This window comes from Anneissia japonica, unplaced genomic scaffold, assembly GCF_011630105.1.
Source record: "Anneissia japonica isolate Jap-2015-1 unplaced genomic scaffold, ASM1163010v1 scaffold570_len211942_cov99, whole genome shotgun sequence".
NCBI classification, from domain to species: domain Eukaryota; kingdom Metazoa; phylum Echinodermata; class Crinoidea; order Comatulida; family Comatulidae; genus Anneissia; species Anneissia japonica.
The window spans coordinates 89,290-97,487 of NW_022692853.1; the positions used below are offsets into that span (position 1 = coordinate 89,290).

The window sequence follows — 8,198 nt, forward strand, 5'->3', positions numbered from 1 at the left end:
GGTGAATTAATGGGTGTACCGTTGTGGGATTTAAAAGTTCGCGAGTAGGACTTACTGTATTGCTGGTTTGTATTGATGTTTTGTACTTTTGACCGCCAGTTACATCGCACGTCCATCGTAAACAGGGTCCGTGACCTCAAACATCAATATACACCTCATGAGTTATCGAATATCATTCGAAATGAATATTGTGATGGACCACATGATGAGTATTAAATAAAAAAGGTTGTGAAAATCATATCTATTATCGGTGTATGACGACTGATTCCATACAAAGAATGTTTAACTTTACAAATAATTAATTTCACGCCATTTATCCTGTTCACACAATACCTACTTCACGTAAAATATTTATCGCAATGAATTTATATGCATGTAAAATAAAAGGAGCATCATATTTTCGGTTACATACTGATTACAGCTCAATTATCAGTTACAAACAATATTTAATAATGTTTAATGATGATTAAAAATCATGGTGTCTTTTTTTTTATTAAATCAATTCAACAATAATAATAACAATATTCTTAATTAAAGGTGATTGTAATAACGATAGCAATAATGATGACACTAACGATAGCAACAGCGGTAACGATAGCAATAATGGACTTGGACATGATACTAATATTAATATTTTTTATTTATTTATTTTAAAGCGCCAGTTCCAAACCAAATCAATGATCAAAGGCGCTGATCGTTATTACCTCTGATCAATGGATAACATACAACGGCAAACCAGCACAAAGTGCAACCTTCTATGCTCACTGGGAGTATACCTAGTTGTAATAATATTGTTACCAACATAATTTCACTTTTCACTATACTGACTATATACATGGTACTAATGCCCTACATAGAATAAATGCTGTTCTCAGACATGATTGGAGTTTATTACAAAAAAAATCAGGTGAAACAGGAATAAAACACATCCCAATTAAAGGCAACATGTTTAAAACTGGCAACATTATTAATTTATAGTTTACATTTGCTTAATAATAATATTATTTCTTTTTTTTCTTTTTTTGAAGGTTTTTGAGTGGTAACCGAATAACTGAACTAAACCAAGGTGTATTCAGTGGTTTGACTAGTCTTCAAGGATTGTAAGTGACAATTTACAAGTTATGAATAATTCTATTATCATATCAATTATTTTTAATTAATGCATGATTGTTTATGATTGTGATAAATTGTAATAATATTATTTTCTCGAACTTTAAATCATACAAAAAAGGGTGATGTTTTTAAAACGAAATCACAATTCAAATGCAAAAATATATATATATATATATATATGAGAATCTAAAATTTTTTAATAATTGTTTTGTATACAGCATCAACAGTAATACTCTAATAATTCGGTAATCATTTACATAATAAATCCTGTAGCATGCATGACATTAGCCTACCATTTCATTAAAAATTATGGTGTTTTTTTTATTAAATCAATTCAACAATAAAAATAACGATATCGGTATTAAAAGGTGTTTGAAATAACGATAGCAATAATGATGACACTAATATAGCAACAACGGCAACGATAGCAATAATGGACTTGGACATAACATTATTTATTTTTTTTTTTCTTTTTTTTTTTCATATATAAAACTCAAGGTACATTGACTGATGAACACCTGAGAATTAAGAAAATTCACATAAGAACAAGACTAGTCATTTAGCTTTTTTTTTTTGGTGATTGTTATCCCCTATTCAAAATGCCACCCACCTTATTTTCCAATAGCAATATTCTCCACAACCAACGACATACACTTTTTGAAACAGTGGCTTAATATATTTTTTGATATAGGGAGAAACAGAAAACACATAGATGGAACTTTAAAGAAAAAAGTACGGTTTTGTAGTCGTACTTCCACGCATGGGAAAAAAACCCCTTTAATGCCTACTCTGTTTGATTTTATTACATTTAAGAGGCATGTGCACAAGTCGTTTGCAGTAAATGTAATAGTTCATTCCCTGTTTCATGTATTCAGGGGCGCAGGGAGGTTCCCACCGGGGAGTGGGGTGCAAAAATTGTAATTGCGGAACTACAAAGAATCAGTGGCGCAACGAAGGGATTGAAGGCCCGAGCCATACGCTGGGGGCCAGGGGCTGCGAAGGACCCTGGTTGGGGTTGTGGGGGTGAATCCTAAAAATGGAGGGTATAAAAAAGCAAACCAAAATATTAAAGTACATTAAAATACATAAAATCATGTGCTTAGGAATGAGTAATTAATAGTAACAATAATAATTATTCAATATATATATATATATATATATGTATATATATATATATATATATACATATACACATATATACATACACACATACACATAAACACATATACACACATACATATTATACACCCATACATATACACACATACACACACACCCCCACACCCCACACACACATGCTCATATATACATATACACATATATACATACACGATACATCAGCTTTTACTTCAGCTGCTTGAAACACTTGCGTTTCTTGAAAGTCTTAGGTCTCTTCGGAATTTAAGCTGCACTCCTCTGACCATCTATTAATTAACAAAATGCATCATTTCTAGAATAGTTACCTAAAGACACACCATTTCAAGCATTCTAAAATATCATTAACTTTTAAACTTCTATATTAATAAAATGTTAATTGTTTCAAACCTCTAACTTTATGCACAATTGTAGACCTACACATAATTAATGCTATATACAGTAGTTTGACATTTAAATTTTACTTTATTGTTCATTCAACTACACACGGTGACAATGAACCGCTGTTTCCCAGTGGCGGCTCTAGGATATATTTTCTGAGGGGGCTAAGTTGTCCGACAGGAGGACTTGAGCTCGTAGGCTCGAACTGGGAGAAGGGGTTGAGAGGGATTCCCCTTTCCAAATGAGAATTTTTTTTAAAGAATATCAACCTCTAGATAGCCGAAAATGGCACTCTGAGTCTGTGACGGACATGTGGTGGCAATTGGTGTGGGCCTGTCACGCCAAAATTGGTCCGGGCCAAAACGGGGGACCGATTTTGGCCGCTAAACTTTGTCCGGGGACTGATTTTGGCCGGCCAAAATTAGTCCTCCCGGGATAATATTGGTCCAGCCAGGACTAGTTTTGGTTTTGTGCCGCCACTGCTATTTTAGGCCATGGGGTGAAGCTCAAAAGACGTCTAGGAAACGAATTCTGTTCCGATTTTTTCATTATAAAAAATTTAGGCCTACAATAGTTAAGTAATATGTCTTGAATCAAATATAGAAAGTTCGACCAAAATATCTTCTGCAATTTTAAGAAAATTACCATTTTATTACGTTCCTAGGCTGCTGGCCGTCGGAAAACACACCGCGATACAGCGGTGTAGAAGCACGTCGCGATCATACCATGAGCTGTCCACTTGCGTCAACTCGCATGAAATCGCGTCATTTTAGGTCAAATCGTGTCAAGTAATGTCGGATTGCGTCAGTACAAGTCAATTCGCGTCAACTTACAGTATAATTATTAAAGAGAAATTTCAACAAAAAAACTTATTTTATTATTGTAATTGCAATTCTTTGATATTCTTTTCAAAACAATAATTGTGTAACAATTTAAAGAAAATGTATTAGTATTTTGACTTCTGTTGACTCCTGTGGTCTTCCTTTTGACAATGTGTCTGCATGTTCCCTGTATGTGTACTAAAGTACACACTTCATTCTTACAGTATTTTTGCATTCATATTCCTTTTTTAAAATTATTGTATTTATTTTACTTTCAAATTGTAATAATAAAGGATTAAATGTGGGGAAATTTAAACTTGATGCATTGTTATGATGTGCATGGATGTATATTTGTTTTGTATACTCCGGTTGACACATGTTGGGACACATTTTATTAAATAGAAATTGAAATTTAATACTGTAATATGAAAAATTCATATTTATTTCTCAAATATTCTGAGAGCTTATACAATATATAACTCTATATTTACGTACTGTACACGTGTTATACATCTTAATAAAAGCTTCCTGCGCTCTAGTGAGTCCGTTCTCAACGGGTTACACCGTTACATTATACGGTACTTTTTTTTTTACTTTTGTACATCACTGCACTTACCAGCACATATAATAACTGGCTTATTAATACTAACAATAAAAGACTAACAGGCACTCTCTTCATTGACCTCAAAAAAGCATTTGACACCATTGACCACACTATTCTTATTGCTAAGCTGCCTTACTATGGCTTTTCTCTTGCTACAACTTCTTGGTTTCTTTCTTACCTTACTGGTCGCTCCCAGCAAGTACTGTTTGGTCCGACTCTATCTTCCATCAAATGCTGCTCTACCGGGGTTCCTCAAGGTTCTACCTTAGGACCTCTTCTTTTTTCGATCTATATTAATGACCTCCCTTCTGCTCTTACTTCAACTGATCCGAAAATCAACGTTGACATGTATGCCGATGACACCATCGTCTACTTCACTAACCCCTCTTCACAGCTTATTGAACAAAAGCTTAATGCTACTCTCCAACTACTCTCTACCTGGCTCAAATCTAACAAGCTAACAATCAATGTTAACAAAACTAAATCTATGCTAATAGGTTCTTCTAATAAGCTAAAAGTTAATCATTCAATCAACCTTCTTTTAGATGACACTCCTATCCAATCTGTAACCTCTCACAAACACCTTGGTGTGACCATCGACAACACCCTAACCTGGAAATCTCATATTTCCTCACTTTGTAAAAAACTCAACTCCATCACCTACCTACTTGCACGCACCTCTAAATTCACTAATAATTCTTCTCTCCACCTCTTGTACAATTCGTTGTTTCTATCTAGACTCGACTACTACTGCTCTGTCTGGGGTTCCAAACCCACTACTACCGTTAAACTTCAAAAAATTCAAAATAAAGCTATTCGCATCCTACTTAATCTTCCTCCTACTACTCATTTAACTTCTTTCCACTTCTCTTGTGCTAAGACCCTTCCTTTCCATGACAGATATCGATATCAACTTGGCTGTTTAACTTTTAAAGCTCTACACAATCTTGCTCCCCAAACAATTTGTCAGTGTCTCACAAAAATAACTGCAAATGGCCGCATGAACACTCGGCAGATTACTAAAGGGGACTTACATATCCCCAGACCCACTTTGAACTTTTCAAACTTTCATTTAGCTTTAATGCCCCCTCTTTCTTTAACTCTCTTCCCTTAGATATCCGCAATGCTTCTACTTACTCCTCCTTTAAATCGTCCCTCAAAAGTTACCTCCTTCTTTCTCTCCTTTAATTCTGTTTCTTTGGCCTTTTGCACTGAAAATTCATTTTTTGATTTCTACCTTATTATTCATTTTGTTTTATTTATTAATTTAAATTGATTTATTTTCTTTAAATTAAGAGTGATTTGATTTATAGTTCTCATATACATTGGCCTATTATCTATTTTTAATTTATTTGATTATTTTATTTAGGCTACTTTATTCCCTTTGTTGTTTTAATATTGCTCTTTCATTTACATCTTTAATTGTAATTTTATTTTAATTTTTATATTAAGTTTTTTATTTAATTTTGAATTAATTCTTTATGTAAATTTTGTATTGAGAGGTTGTTATTTATTTTACTGTAATTTAATTAGTTTAATATTCTCTTTTGTTTTGTCTATTGAGGGTCCCTAATGATCAGCTTCGGCTGGATGGACCACCCTCATTAAAGATTGTTGAAATGAAAAAAATGAAATAATAAATAAAAATAGAAGTTTTCTCTATTATACCTGTACAAAATAAATAAAAATAGATAATGCTTTACGTACTCCTATGTCACTGTGTGTTAAGTCACATGGTTCTGAAGTTCTTACATTTTCAAGGGTCACACGGTTATGTTACCTTTTTTAAATTTTGTATATTATACATAATAATGATGAAACACATCAAATCTCAATCAAACAAATCATCTATGTAAATTTCGTCTAGGTATTCATCGTCCGCAAATTGAGCATCTTCATTCATGGTGTGTCTTTATCATCTCTGTTCTGACAGTTTGTACAATGACAAAGATCGGAGCATTTCATGTTCATTTTATTGCACTGACATATGCCTTGATTGCACCAGGTCTTACAACCGCATTTGATGATCTCCATTAAACTATGCCTACTATATTATTTAAAATATACAATTTTAATTGATAAGATTAATTTTTACATGAACATAATAATTCATACTTAAACAGTATATTAAATTTAAATGTAAATATAATGACATTAACGAATAAATAACAATAATTAAACGTGTACATAGTATCTATCACTACTACAATAACAAAATTAATATTTTTCAATCTTATAATCAATTTTATATAGCCGGAGTTAGTTTCGACCTAGGCAAACCTTTGCTAAAAAGGTACACTTTCTCCATCAAAAGGCTTTTTCTATGAATGCAATGACCTGTTCGAAGCACGAACTCCTGGTGACCAAACCCAGTACCGTTACGATTTTCAATCGCACAAGAAATCCACTCACGAAGCTAAGTGGGGTAGGGCCTGCACAGTCAGCACCATTTTTTTTAAAGAATATTTTTAATACATTGTACAATGTGTCTGGGTAAGGTACTGACGGGACTACACGACACTTGGTAATGATAACTTATCATTGCTATCGATTTCGTGTCGATGTAACGACGATAGCAAACAGGGTGGAAGTCTTATCACATCCTCGTAATCGTACGTCTTTCCCTCATCCATTCCAAGAGGCACAGCCTAGTTAAGACACAAGTTTGTCAGCTATAGTTCGGTTATGACTGTCTAAAACTATCCATAATTTGTTACAAGTAACAATCTTCAAGAATTTGGTTGCTGTAACTAGAATTGGAGTTTCATTAGCGATTTCTTCGCGGTGAAAACAACACTTTATTACAACACCGGCACAATGTCCGCCGCTAGTCGCCATGTTGTTGTTTACTGTTGTTGGCTGTACCACAACACGTGAAGTTATTGTAACAAAATCAATTTAATAGTAGTCTAAAAATATTATTCTGTAATTAAAATACAAACTATATCTAATTATAATTTTTAAATTTGTTTTTAAAGCAGTAATACGAAGTTCGTAAATAATAAACTACGTATCAAAAATACAATATTAAAACGAGTACAGTGATGTTTACAAAATGTCGTGTGCTAATCTAAGGCAAAGAACTTTCAATTTTGTAAGTTTAAACGTCATTTTCTCGTATTTGCAGAAGTTCTGACGGTCGAACTTTTTTTGGTGCCTTTAAATATTATTATAATAATTATCATAATGAGTGAAAGTATTATGAAAATTTCGGAACGGGACTGAACATTAGGATTTTCACCCCATGGCCTATTTCCTATTATAATGATATTGCCTTGTTTTATTCAAAATGTTTTAATTATTGCTGTTCTCTAATTAAAGATGATTGAATAAGGACTAGGATCAGTGAATTTGATGTCATATTACAAGCCCAGACTGTAAAGGACCTCAAATTTGACATTATGTGGGATGTATTAGGTGTACTGTCAAATGCCACAACTCACAAATGTGTATAGCTGTCTTATGTTATACATAAGAAACCAATAATGAATAATTTGTACCTAGCTTCCAGATATACGTCAGTCAGTTTGTTGTTGTCACTATCACCCTAGATAAAAAATAAAAAAATGACACAGCTATAATACTATAAATGCATTTTTAAAATTGCAACTATACTGTACATAGTACTCAAAATGCAAATTAAAATTTATTGTTATGAAAATAGACTGCTGTCATTTGATATCCTATGAGTATAATTACACATAGTGTGGCTCAATTTTTGGAACCAGTAGTGACCGAATAGTAGTGCACTATTACAATTTGTGTGACTCAATCACTTCTGGGATCAGTGGTTGGTGAATGGGCTACCGATGGCAGCGCACCAACAATTTCGAACCTGTGGTGGCCGAGGGGGCTATTTATGACAGTGCACCAGTAATATTTTTGTGACATGCTAACAATGACCTAAGAATTTAGGGTGTAAAAAATAAACATTAAAAAACAAATACAGGTATTTGCACAAACGGCCATGTTATATCAACCAGTCTATCGGTTGTGGGATCAGTGGTCGCAACAGATCTTAACCATGAGGTATGGTACACTGTAGTAAAATATATTTTTGATATTTATTTAGGCACAAAGGCCATGGATTGCTAATTAGTGAATACATCAGTCTTTTATTAAAA

The 8,198-nt window shown here is 33.2% G+C and overlaps 1 long non-coding RNA gene across 1 annotated transcript in view; it reads right to left on the reverse strand.

The window, feature by feature from the left end:
* Positions 1 to 7,622, reverse strand: part of LOC117100446 — a 22,826-nt gene extending 15,204 nt beyond the window's left edge. The window contains exons 1-2 of the long non-coding RNA XR_004444124.1: positions 7,575 to 7,622; positions 2,443 to 2,537 (exon numbers count right to left, since the gene is read on the reverse strand). This is a non-coding gene — a long non-coding RNA (uncharacterized LOC117100446). The remainder of the gene's footprint in view (positions 1 to 2,442; positions 2,538 to 7,574) is intronic.
* Between the last annotated feature and the right edge of the window lie 576 nt (positions 7,623 to 8,198).